The sequence below is a fragment of the Protopterus annectens genome, chromosome 5.part1 (assembly GCF_019279795.1).
Source record: "Protopterus annectens isolate FY-2018-M chromosome 5.part1, PAN1.0, whole genome shotgun sequence".
In the NCBI taxonomy this organism is placed as follows: domain Eukaryota; kingdom Metazoa; phylum Chordata; order Ceratodontiformes; family Protopteridae; genus Protopterus; species Protopterus annectens.
The window spans coordinates 519,170,069-519,184,389 of NC_056736.1; positions in this window are offsets into that span (position 1 = coordinate 519,170,069).

Below are 14,321 nucleotides of genomic sequence, written 5' to 3' on the forward strand. Positions count from 1 at the left end.
CTAGGAAGCAACAAATACATGCCTTGGCAGTGATAAGCCATTAGTCAAGATCAGAGGTAGGATATTGAAGACATTCCTTTGCAATAACTGATAAAAAGTTTAATCATTAGCAGCCTGACTAGACAAGGATTGTTAGTTGTTGAACTTAACTGTTAGACTTTGAACTTATCAGGCAACCCGGAGATTCATTACATCCTCTGTAATATTCAGTGAGTATTGCTGATATCAAGGGTAAATTACCCACATGCCAGTATTACCGCTAGATTTACATAAAATATCATATCAGCTTCATTTGGCATTAGCTCATGTGTATGTAAAAGATGAAAAAATTAATCCACGACCATAGGGAAGAACCAACACTGGATTGTAGACCTAGATAGTTTTTAATTACAAAAGTTCTCCGATTACACGAGTCACAGGAAAAAATCACACAAGCGCTTTCGTTCAGGCAGTCCTGAGCTTTATCAAGTGTTACAGACATTTTATGTTGCAATGCCTAATATATATCCTGGTAATTACAAACTTAATTGAAAAAAACTGATATTCAAGTGCTCCAGTGATTTAAAGCTGTAAGCTAAAAGTAATTTTCATTACATCAACTAAAAATAAAATACACATATATAAATATAAAAATAAAAATAAAAAAAACAACTTTGGAACATAGGACTTCACAGGTGTCAGAGTTTAAAAATTAAAAATTCACGTTGAGCTTAAAAATCATTAACATCTATATTGTATGTATTGAATAACTTACAAACTTGTTTATGTTGTTGAAGGGCACTGTGTTATTAAATTCAATTAATGTTAAATATTATTTAGTGAACATTAATGTTAAATTTAATATTAGAAATAGTTTTAAATTAAAACTTTAAAGCAATAAATGCTCATTCATTTTATATGATGTGTGGATGTATTTTTGTGTTGGGGGGTCCCAAGTCCAAAAACTATAGCCTAGCCCTTCTTAGCTTCAAGACTGGTTTAATACTAATCATCCCGTTTAGGCCAGGCGGTTTCCCTGCGTTCAGCCTCAACTGCCATAGTAATTCACGGTAGCCTAAGGTAGATTCCCAGTCACCACCCCTTGCATCTGGTTCTACTTGTTCGAGGACCAGGAACTGGATTTTGGGCTCTGGGCAAGAGAGGGAGTGTTTGTAGAAGGCATTCGTCTCCTTCTTCTTGGTCATATCATAAAGATGTTCGTAGATTTGTTTTCTTAGTTCCCTCTCTGTTTTGCCCACGTAGAAACTTTGACAGTTGGTACATAGCCCCAAATAAACCACCCCTCTGGTGCCACACGTGTAAAAACCTGTTGGATGTACCTTGTAGTTTCTTGATGGAAGGTAGGGGGCTATTTCTTTTGATATGGCATGGCATTGGGCACAAGCACCACATTTAAATGTGCCCAGCCTTGGTTGTCTGACTCTCTTCTTGGTTCCTTGATTTCTTTCAAATATTTCTTTTAAGTTGGCTCCTCTTTTACGAACAAAGCTAGGTTTGGATGGTATGTAATCCTTTAATTCTTCAAAGAGGGCCAAAACTGGCCAATGGTGCAAGATAGTTTCTTCCATTTCATGAGAATTAGAGGAATAAGTGTATGCAAAACTGTTGATGTAAGGAGCTTCTGTATTTGAAGTAATATTAGGCACGAGCTCAAGCCCACCCCCTAATATTGGTGTATATAGAGAGTGCCGTGCAGAGTTTACTTCTGCAGCTAAGGTTGCGAATAACTCCAGAGGGTAACCTCTCTCTAAAAACAAAGTCCGCAAGAACTCCACCTTCAATTCAAAATCATTCTGTGTGCTACATATTCTACTTGCTCTGATGAGTTGTCCCTTAATAATTCCTCTTTTTTGGTATAAAGGGTGTGCACTCTCAAAATGTAAAAAGGAATTGGAGAAGGTGGGCTTGCGGTGTAGTTTGGAATGAAAAGTTTTTTGAGTGTAATCTTTATAGAGGGTGACATATAGATAGTGAAGCTCATGTAAATCCACAGTGTGTGTAAATTGTAGAAAATTTGTAGTTGAATTGATGTGGGTAAAAAATTGGAGTAGATCTTCCTCAGAGCCAGACCATAAAATGCAGATGTCATCCAAATAACGTCTGTAAAAGAGAATATGCTCCTCCCAAGGTGGTGTTAGGACGAACGTGTGCTCCCACATATGTAGTACTACGTTTGCGTAAAAGGACGCACACGATGCCCCCATGGCTACACCCTTGCGCTGCCGAAACAATTCACCATTGAAAAAGATGAAATTGTTAGACAAAACAATTTCCATCAATTCAGTGAGTAAATTGGACATTTTATTACTAAGGGTGGTTTTTTGACCAAGAAATTGAGCAAACCATTCCAAACCTTCTTGATGGGGGATACTGGAAAAGAGGTCTTTTATGTCCACTGTAACCATCAGGATATCTGGTGAAAAGCAGGAGGTGGGGATGTCACGCAAAAAGTGCCAGGAATCTTTACAGACGTGAGTGAGTAAGGATGTATACTCTTTGGTCATTGAGTCAATGAATTTTCCCAGAGGTTCAGTCACTCCTCCTGCCCCTGATACAATCGATCTCAATTTCTTGGTCAAAAAACCACCCTTAGTAATAAAATGTCCAATTTACTCACTGAATTGATGGAAATTGTTTTGTCTAACAATTTCATCTTTTTCAATGGTGAATTGTATCGGCAGCGTAAGGGTGTAGCCATGGGGGCATCGTGTGCGTCTTTTTACGCAAATGTAGTATTACATATGTGGGAACACACATTTGTCCTAACACCACCTTGGGAAGAGCACATTCTTTTTTACAGACGTTATTTGGATGACATCTGTATCTTATGGTCTGGCTCTGAGGAAGATCTATTCCAATTTTTTACCCATATCAATTCAACTACAAATTTTCTACAATTTACACACACTGTGGATTTACATGAGCTTCACTATCTAGATGTCACCCTCTATAAAGATTACACTCAAAAAACTTTTCATTCCAAACTACACCGCAAGCCCACCTTCTCCAATTCCTTTTTACATTTTGAGAGTGCACACCCTTTATACCAAAAAAGAGGAATTATTAAGGGACAGCTCATCAGAGCAAGTAGAATATGTAGCACACAGAATGATTTTGAATTGGAGGTGGAGTTCTTGCGGACTTTGTTTTTAGAGAGAGGTTACCCTCTGGAGTTATTCGCAACCTTAGCTGCAGAAGTAAACTCTGCACGGCACTCTCTATATACACCAATATTAGGGGGTGGGCTTGAGCTCGTGCCTAATATTACTTCAAATACAGAAGCTCCTTACATCAACAGTTTTGCATACACTTATTCCTCTAATTCTCATGAAATGGAAGAAACTATCTTGCACCATTGGCCAGTTTTGGCCCTCTTTGAAGAATTAAAGGATTACATACCATCCAAACCTAGCTTTGTTCATAAAAGAGGAGCCAACTTAAAAGAAATATTTGAAAGAAATCAAGGAACCAAGAAGAGAGTCAGACAACCAAGGCTGGGCACATTTAAATGTGGTGCTTGTGCCCAATGCCATGCCATATCAAAAGAAATAGCCCCCTACCTTCCATCAAGAAACTACAAGGTACATCCAACAGGTTTTTACACGTGTGGCACCAGAGGGGTGGTTTATTTGGGGCTATGTACCAACTGTCAAAGTTTCTACGTGGGCAAAACAGAGAGGGAACTAAGAAAACGAATCTGAACATCTTTATGATATGACCAAGAAGAAGGAGACGAATGCCTTCTACAAACACTCCCTCTCTTGCCCAGAGCCCAAAATCCAGTTCCTGGTCCTTGAACAAGTAGAACCAGATGCAAGGGGTGGTGACTGGGAATCTACCTTAGGCTACCGTGAATTACTATGGCAGTTGAGGCTGAACGCAGGGAAACCGCCTGGCCTAAACGGGATGATTAGTATTAAACCAGTCTTGAAGCTAAGAAGGGCTAGGCTATAGTTTTTGGACTTGGGACCCCCCAACACAAAAATACATCCACACATCATATAAAATGAATGAGCATTTATTGCTTTAAAGTTTTAATTTAAAACTATTTCTAATATTAAATTTAACATTAATGTTCACTAAATAATATTTAACATTAATTGAATTTAATAACACAGTGCCCTTCAACAACATAAACAAGTTGTTTTTTTTATTTTTATTTTTATATTTATATATGTGTATTTTATTTTTAGTTGATGTAATGAAAATTACTTTTAGCTTACAGCTTTAAATCACTGGAGCACTTGAATATCAGTTTTTTTCAATTAAGTTTGTAATTACCAGGATATATATTAGGCATTGCAACATAAAATGTCTGTAACACTTGATAAAGCTCAGGACTGCCTGAGCGAAAGCGCTTGTGTGATTTTTTCCTGTGACTCGTGTAATCGGAGAACTTTTGTAATTAAAAACTATCTTGGTCTACAATCCAGTGTTGGTTCTTCCCTATGGTCGTGGATTAATTTTTTCATTGGTTATCATTCTTTCGTTTATTGCTTTCCTTGTATGTAAAAGATCCCATGGCACTTCACTAAAAAAGAGAAGGGGTTGTTTATTTACATGTTTTATATTATTTATGTTATTTACATTATATACAACAATTCACATTATTTATACTATTTACAAAATGATGCACCATATACAATATTTGCATTCTTCACAGCCCCATCTTTATAGTCATCTGTCTTCACTTAATATACTCAAATTTTGGAATATCAAAGAAAAATCACGCAATATAACCTTAATACAATTTTCCTGTGGGAAAAAAATACATTAATTAACTCCATCCCTTTCTCCACAACTATCCCTTTATTTTCTTCAATACATTTTCATTCTTTGTATTTTTGTTATATTTTAAGCTGACACATCACATTTTCTATAACATCCATACATCAGTAAACAAAATCTTATCCAATGTGTCAATTTTATCGTTCCTTTCCATACTTTTCATATAGTACCCTCCCCATATTTATTTTTCATATACATTCCACAGGTATTCATGTTTTTAATTTTTCTCCTCAAAACTTTTACCTATACTTTTCAGAAAGGTGTCATTTAGTTTATTCTATTATATTCTTTACATTTTTTCTCTTCCAACACTTTATATTTCATAATACTTTTTGCAGTTAACTTATTCAGCAATAACCTCCAGAAAAAGTTACTTGTTTCATTAAAAAAACAAAAAACATTTTTTTTCATCCCTATATAGATTTTTAACATCTTTCCTTAATTATGTCGATTGATATAATAAATGACATCTTCATTACAGTTTTATACCATTCTTTTCTCTTAATATCATATTCTCAAATGTCTGTTTTCCATAAATTTATTTTATTCATATGTACGTTCATTTCTATATTTTCTTTCTCTTTATTCCATATTGTCTTATATCTCACATTCAACATTTCCCGCAAGTTTTACTTTTTCTAATTATCCAGAACAAATGTATGTAGCAGTTATACAATAGGAGTTTTCAAATTTAACCCTTCTTTTTATTTTCTGTTATAAACTATTCAACTCCTCACAGGATTTATTCTTGTACCCCAAGTAAAATTGAAAAAAAAATCCATTATTTTTTTAAATTACTTGGAGACATAAATACACCACCTAAGTATGCTAATTTTGCTAATACATATATTTTGAACATATATATATACTTTTTTAAAGAAAGAGCAAACATTTTTACCATGCTGCCATTTTCATTCCAAATTTTATTTCTATTGATCTATTACTTTTTTATATTCACCATATTTTATACTTAGTATTTTTATTTCATTTCTGTTATAAGATATTCTGTTTATTTTTTAATTTCAACAAATGTTTTACTTTTAGTTCTGTTTAATTGCAATGCTGTCTTATTTAGTAGTATCTCAATTCTTCAGAAATTAAAAGACACAGTGAAAAAAACTAAAAAAAAATGGCGCACAAACCAAGACAAGCTGTGGACTGCAGACTATAACTATTCTAACAGATCAAATAAAAGTAGACTTCCCACTGCAAAAATCTTTAATATTTTACTTTCTTTTAAAACTTTAAAACTTAATGAGCACTTTCATTTGATCTGTTGGAATAGATATAGAGTCTGTATTCCATAGCTTGTTTTGGTTTGTATGCCTTTTATTTTAGTATCTGAATTGTTACTATCACTTCATTAAAAAAAAAAAAAAAAAAACAGGCACATGCTTTGATCTCCTTTCTATTTTTACTTTTTTTCCAGGACACCCATTTACCATGACCTTAACCCCAACAGTCTAATAAAACATCTTTATAACTTTTTCTGTTGTTTCACCTATATTGTATGCTTCAAGTATTTTCCACACTTTATCCTTACTAACCCTGTGAAAAACTGTTGCAACCTCACATTGCTAGTCTCATGTCTTCATTTTCTTCTAGTATCAACTGGATAATTACTTTAATCATTATTAATGTCTCTTTTACTTCTTTATCTTTAACACTAAAAACATAATCTAATATCTGGTGCAGCACCTTCTGCATTCACATTTTTTAAATTTTCATAAATTATCATAAATATTTTGTAATATGTATTTCCTAAGGTTATTGGTCTACAATTCTTTCCACATTTTATGGCTTTTTTCCAAATGGATTTTATCACTGCATCACAGATTTCTTCTTTTTTATTCTCTGTTATAACCATTCATTTAATTTATACCAAAAAAAGTTTCATCTTCACTCATTACTTTCTAAAAATTATTGCATACGCCATCTGGACCTATTGCTGATTTTTCTTTCCCTTTACTATTTCTTGTAATTATTTTAATTTTTTTCTTCTAATCTTTTTTGATGACATCTGCTTTTTGTAACTTTCCATGCATCTTCTTGCATAAGTTCCTTTTTATCCAACTCATGAACAAAATTCACAACTGTCTTCACAGTTCTGTATTGGGTATATTTTTATTTAACATTTGTTAACCAGGAAAGTCTGACTTTGAACAAAGCCAATTTTCAGTGGAGGTCAGGGGAGAAATGCTCCAGACGCATGTCTTTATAACATGGGAGGAAATCAGAGCACCCAGAGGAAACCCACACAAACACAGGGAGGACACGCAGACTCTGCAGAGAAGATACCCCAGCCAAGAATCGAACTGGAGAACCTCTTGCTGTGAGGCAACAACACTACCACTGCACCGCTACACCATCTACTGCACCAGGTATATACAATAACCCCCTTTCCATCTTAAAATGCATCTATATTGCCTTTTCTTACTTTAACCATTTTTTTCTAACCACGAAGAAACTTCTTTTTTTCCTTAAAAAGTTGTCTAGACATTAATAATATAACATTTTCCCTGTTGTACATATAGTTTTCTCTCTAAATCATTTACCATTTTAGTTCCCTTTTCAACTTCATCTTCAAGCTCATTCAAAATATTTGCATTTTTTCTTATTCATTTTTCTTTGTTTTCTTTTAACGTTTAAAAAAAAAAAAATATATATATATATATATATATATATATATATATATATATATAACAATGCCACCTCCTTTATCTTGATATAGAACACTGATGTCGTTATTATCATTCCTTCAGCTCTTAAGGGCAAAACAAACAGAAAAAGAGAAAACTAAATTGTAAAACTTATGTCTTGGTTTGCTGCTTAATAAGTTGTGCATTTAAGACTCATGAGTGGTTTCAGACATAGACACAAGAGGGAATTACACAATCTCTTTTTCTTAAAAGAGTTATCAATAGTAGCAGACATAGATGCATTTTGCAAAATACATTTTAAACAACTTATGTGAAAAGGAGTTTCAATTCAATCAATGTTCTTGCAAGATTCTCTCTTCTCAACAAAATAAAAGAAAATCCTTTAAGTGGATTTTCATCAGAAGTTGTCAGTACTATATTTTAACACTAAGGAGTTCATTCTTTCAATATTACTATCAATGGATGTTGTAGCTTTACTACTCAAACCACTTAACAAAGTAGGGGCATACACATCTTTTTTTAGATATCACATCTGACAAGATAGATTTGAGTGTCTTTGTGTTACCTACTTTCAACAAACATGCTTTTCAATATACCAACAATAGAAGACAGATCCAGCCAATACAATGAACAGACAGGAGCTGAATTTGCTAATATGAGTATATCAGTTTGGTGATCTCCTATTCCACCATATTATAGCAATTTTCAAGTTTAAGGATTTCAAGCTGTTTGTAATCTAGCAGTTTCAATCTATCCTCAGCTGACCTAACAATACACATAAATCAGCAACAAGAAGAAATGATCTTCCACTCCCTTACCATGTTGAAAACAATAAATTCAAACTTAACACATTCAAAATAGAAATCTTGTTGGAGGAATGCATAAATTGTGCAAATAAGTATACATAAACCCCAGCTCCTATCAGCATAAGGTAATATAGTGTTGGTACGATTTGGTTGTGTTTGTCTCGAGTGCAAGCATCACTAGTGCAGATCCTGGCCTCACTAGTGCACATCCTGACATAACTAGTGCAGATCCGGGCATCACTAGTACAGATCCTGACACTTTGAATCATAAACTGTGATGCAAACAGAAAAACAGGAAATTGTGAATGTGATGTGCCAACTTTCATATGTTTGCAAGGCACGCTTGTAGGCATCCTTAATAAGGGAGGGCTGCCATTCCACATTCCTGATTGTTATGTACACGAACTTTGTGATTGCTGTACCTCAGAAAAACACAAAAAGTATTTGTCTGAAAAAAAGCTTTTATTAGATTTTGACTAAACAAATTGATCATGACAATAATTGTACTTAGAAATTTGTGAACAAGAGAAATAGAAAATCTCTTCAGAAACTGCAGTCTTAGGTTTAGCCTATATTTAGTATTATATTTAGTTCTGGAATCCTGAGGATTGTCATCATGATCTTAACACTTTCAACATGTTCCTGTTAGAAAACTAATCCACTTGCCACTTTCATTGTCTTGTTAGGTGTATTGTATTTTTGACAAGACTTGCAAAAAGTTGGCATCAGAATAATAATTGTCTCATTTCCTTAACTAAAATAAAGTTAGGTTAGCATTTTGCCACAGATACAGCTCTTTTAATGGGTTCCTTTTCTTTACCAGGGATAAATCAAGAGGTGGTCATCATTCTTACAGTTGGAGTACCTATTGTTCTACTAGTGGTCATCACCATTATTGTTTTCATTGTTTACAAAAAAAGAAAAAGGTAGGTACCTCTTCCAAGGATCACATATTCCTTAAGACTACTGTATGTTGCTGTGAGAAAAAGTAGTTTTAGTGCTCTATCAATGAACTGATGAACCAAATTTGATTCCCTGCATTTACTTGTAACATACATAGTAGCAACCTTGTTTCAACGCTGTTAGCATTTGGTTATGAGAGAAACTAGCTGAAATATTCTGCAGTCAGCAGGTAGTCCTAAAGTCATAGTACTTCTAACAAATGCAAATGAACTAAAATGGAACACAGACTACTTTGTTAAGGGCTTGTACCACATTTAAGCAATAGCCATTTATATGCTGAATACTTTTCTGTAAAGTTATAAACATCAGACTGTGGGCATGAGAAAATGTTTCTTGGAAGTAAACTTCTATACAAATCTTCCAAGACATTGGGTAGGATTCACGTTGGCTTGCACGGAGTCTAAGAGTAGTGTAAGACTCCATGCAGACATCGCGATCCAGGAACAGCCTGAATGTGCGTGTAAGAGAGCACCTAAAACGGCTCTTACACGGACAGTGCGTGGATATGCTAATTACCTCACTTGCAGCCGAAAGGCATGCAAATGAGGTAATTTTGTGATCCAGGAAGCAGAAACCTGCCCGTGTAAAAGCCGTATTAACTGCAGAAATGTACTCAGTTGATAACTGAGTACCGTTCTGCAAATAACACAATGGAGCCTTGTCATCTCCAAATAAAGGTTGCAAATGTCCCAGGCAGCATGCCAATGGCCAAATATGTGGCCACTGGCAACGTACCCCGAAGCAAACATAAAATAAAGGTTTAAACATAGCACAGCGCCGCGCAAACGGGCTGCGCTATAAAAAAACAGAAAAATAAAAAAATCAAACCCAAAAGCATGGATTTACAATGGAAGGGAATAGCAGGCTAAAACAACATGGCCACTGAGTAGGGGTTGCTAAGGGGGGAAGCTGAGTGTAAGACATGTAACTAAGCATTAGTAGGCAATCCTATGTAAATGAGTGGTAGGATAGTGAATCATACTGTTACATTGGAAATGAGCACATTCCGTGCAGTGTAGGAGTAGGATAAGGGGGAGTAACAGAGTAGGAGATAGGTGACATCACAGGGGGGAATGTATGAAAGGAATGCAGCTCATTGGAGCACAGTGGCATGTGAAAGGTGTCAGTCACACATCATGGAAAGAGGAGTGTCAACAAGTAGGCATGGGAAAGCCAAGAAATGGAAGGTGTACACTATGGATAACACCAAAGTTTCTTGCTGGGCGTGCATGCACGCGTGTGCGAGCTGGTAGGCACGAGTAAGCTAGAGTGCGCGCGTGTAAGCGTGAGTGCGCGTGTTTAAGGCAGAATACGCATGTAGGAGCCTGTTTAAACACCTGTAAGCTTGTTTGCGCCGGTGTGAGCACATTTTAACCAGAATAAGCAGATTCTAGTCCGTCTAAGCATGTGTGCATGCGTGTTAGCTGCTGTGAGTGTGTTTTGGCTGGTATGCGCGTCGCTCCCCCCTGAGGAAACAGAAGGGAAAAAGGAAGCATGAGAAATAGTAGGAAGCTAGCAGGGATTACTGGCAGAGCTAGCAGGTGAAAACAATCAGAAGCAGGCAATTACACAGGCATAACAGTAGCCCAGCCCAGCACTTAAAACTCTGCAAACAACAGTGCAGAATGTTTCTCTCAAGAGACACTGCAACAGAGGAGTAAGCTATTAGAAGTGAAAACTGAAAAAGCTTCACTCAGACCAAACATGCTAGGGGCTGCCATAGCTGTTATAAGGAGACATAGGCAACTTGCTGAGGGTGGTGACTATGCAAATGCTGCCGGACAACCCACAGTGAGGAGACGGAGAAGAGTGTACAGGCCCAGGGTCACCTACCAGGGGTTACATTAGCTGGAGATAGTGGAGCGCTATAGAGTGGACAGAGACCTCCTACAGCAAATTGTTGAGCTGTGCAGGCTACGCCTCACACACAGAACCAACAGAGGGGAACCCATCCCAGTGGAAACCAAGGTATGTGTTGGCCTAAGAATACTAGCAACAGGTACCTTCCAGAGACCAACTGGTGATATGATGGGGATATCACAGGCATCAGTATCCAGGGTACTGCACCAGTTCCTGGATGCCATGTCAGCACATGTAGGTGATCATGTATATTTCCCCAATTCCCGTGAGGTATTGGCCAGCAATATGCATCTCTTTCAGCAAATAGCGGAATACCCTGAGGTAGTGGGTGCAATAGACTGCACGCACATATGCATCAAAGCACCAGCCGGTGAGCGGGGTAGGGCCTACATTAACTGCAAGGGCTTCCCCTCCATCAACTGCCAGGTTGTGTGTGATGCCCAGGGCATAATAATGAATGTGTGTGCTGGCTGCCCTGGAAGCTACCATGATTCCCATATCTGGCATCTGACGCAGCTGTACCAGACATTTGCCTATGGGGACATCCCACATGGTCACTTAGTGGGGGATGCTGGCTATGCACTGGAGCCGTGGCTGATGACACCCATCAGAAATGCACACACACCTGAACAAGAACGCCATAATGAGGCACACGCACAAACAAGAAATGTAATCGAGCGTGTGTTTGGGCTGCTCAAGTCACGGTTCCGGTGCCTGGACACATCTGGTGGAGCCTTGCAGTACTCACCAACTACATGTACCCAAATCATCATGGTATGTGCTATGCTACATAATATGATTCTGCAAAAACAGCTGCAGCAGGACCAGCATAGGGCTGGGCCAAACAACCCCCCACCATTGCCAAGCCAATCACAGGCAGAGCGTGACTCAGAGGAGGAACAGCCTGAGCCTGCCCCAGTAGGCAGATGGAGGCGTGCCCAGTATGCCTTGGCCTTGGCAAAGCGGCAACCCATAGCACATACACTGGCTCAGTAGGAACCCTGGAAATGATACCTCTCTCTGACTCACACATATAGTAAAAGGGATGCCTAAGTTGACACAACCTGCTTTCAAACATGTACAGGGAGTGTAATATGTGCATCCAACATAGACAGCCCTGCAGCACCACCTGAGGCATGATTGCCATGTGTTAAGCAATGTAACACCATGTAGTATATGCAAACTTGATGACCCTGACTAACATCCTACCCTCACCAAGCATGATGCCACAATATGAAGACGAAATGATCAATTACAATAATTGGCTTAAGTATTGCTGTTAGTCAAAGGGGATCCAATGCGTGCCAGCCTGGGATGACATGCTGAGCAAGACATGATGCTCCACCTGCTAGGGATGGCGTGCACCTATCAGTCCTGGCCTTTTGGATACTGGCAAAGGCTGTTGTCACCCCCACCATGTCTTGAATAGGTAAGGCTCAAAACACAAACCCACCTCCATAGGTATCACAAGGGATAAGAACCTAGACGTAATGCTACCCAATGCCAGACGTCAAAACTGCAAGATGCATGCAGTCTAAACTCCCCTCAGCATGGAGAATGTTGATATCTGTTCTGTAACAGAAAACTGGGTCAAGGCTCACAAGAGCACCCTAACACTATCAGGATACACCTCATACCGTGCTTTACAGCCCCAAAACATGGAACAAACTACAAAAGGAGGGTGACTAGCAATAATTGTCAAGGATAACCACACCCCCATGTTGGTACCACAACAAGAAGCAGCATGGACTATCCATGGTCAAGTAACAGTGGCTAAAAGTGCCTCCCAGTTTGTAGCCTGCTACAGACTACCCTCCTAATGCCAGGAACTGCACTTGGCCTACATTGGAACACATGGAAATATCAAGCTTTCCAAACAACATTATATTGGGTGACTGAAAATACTCAAACATAGACTGGGAGCATTATTCCAGGTCTAACACCCTAGACCACAGGTTCCTAGAATCCATAAACCAAAATGCTCAGGAACAACATACCACTCCCACAAGAGGGGTAAGCATACTGGATGTGATAATCAGCAACATGGGTACTCTATGGCCAGATGAGAAGTGTATCCCTCACTGGTAAGATCAGACCATAGAGTAATCACACTGGATATTCACATCCTGACCACAGTCCCTGGCCAGAAAACCACAGTGAAAAACATGTGTAAAGGAAATGTTGCACTCCTCCAAACTGATGTGGAATCCATTAAAGGCCCTGTGCCTGTGGAAAATATGGGCCACACCTCAGAACCCTTTATAAATGCATTCTATGAACACTTTCAGGAATGCATGGATTATGCAATCCCAAATAAAACCAAGACCCAATTCCATACACGCAGGCATCTGGCATGGTGGACCCCAGCCATTACCAAACCATGCAAGAGAATGAGGAAGCTACTACATGATAGAGCAAACCCAAAAAGGGAAGTAATCTCTGATCAGTATTATGGCAATAAAATATGGCCACTCATAAAATCCACTAAGGCCAGCTACAACATGTTGAATCTGTGAATCTTGAAGCAATGTTACACCTGCCCCATGAACACAGACAACCCCCTCCTCCCCCCAAGAAATACAAATATATGTGAGAGATGCAACCATTTATCCAAACTGGAGGCTGAGCTCTCTCAACTCAGTACTGTCAAAACTAGTCAGGAGAAGGTAACCACACACACCACAAACCCAGTCTCACATAGACCTATCACAACTGCAAACCAATGACATAAACACACAAAAACATTCCCAGAGGCTCTAATTAAAAATCCACCAAATCAACAGAGGCCTCCAAAGCAGACACCCAAGCAACCACTACCTCCAAACATAACACATGCAACGCATAGTACACAAGGTCGGTGTGCCAAACAGTCACAGCCCGTAAGGACAAACAACATGCCTGATACACTTGTAATAGGTGACTCCATAGTCAGACACACTGATGTCCCGCTCACCAGACTGAACATGGAAAAGGGTACAGTAAGCTGCCTGTAGGCTGCTACAATCCACCACATAACACAAGCACGCAGGTCACTCCAAAGCAAGTACAAATATGACCCAGTCATTGTCCATGCTGGTGTGAATGACCTGAGACGTACCTCCCTGGACTACATGAAAAGAGACATGGAGGAGCTCTCCGATTATGTAGGCCAGGCCGGTATGACTCTGACCCTGAGCAGCATCCTACCCTCACCAAGAATGATGCCACAGTACAAACACAGAATGATCAGCTTTAACAATTGGCT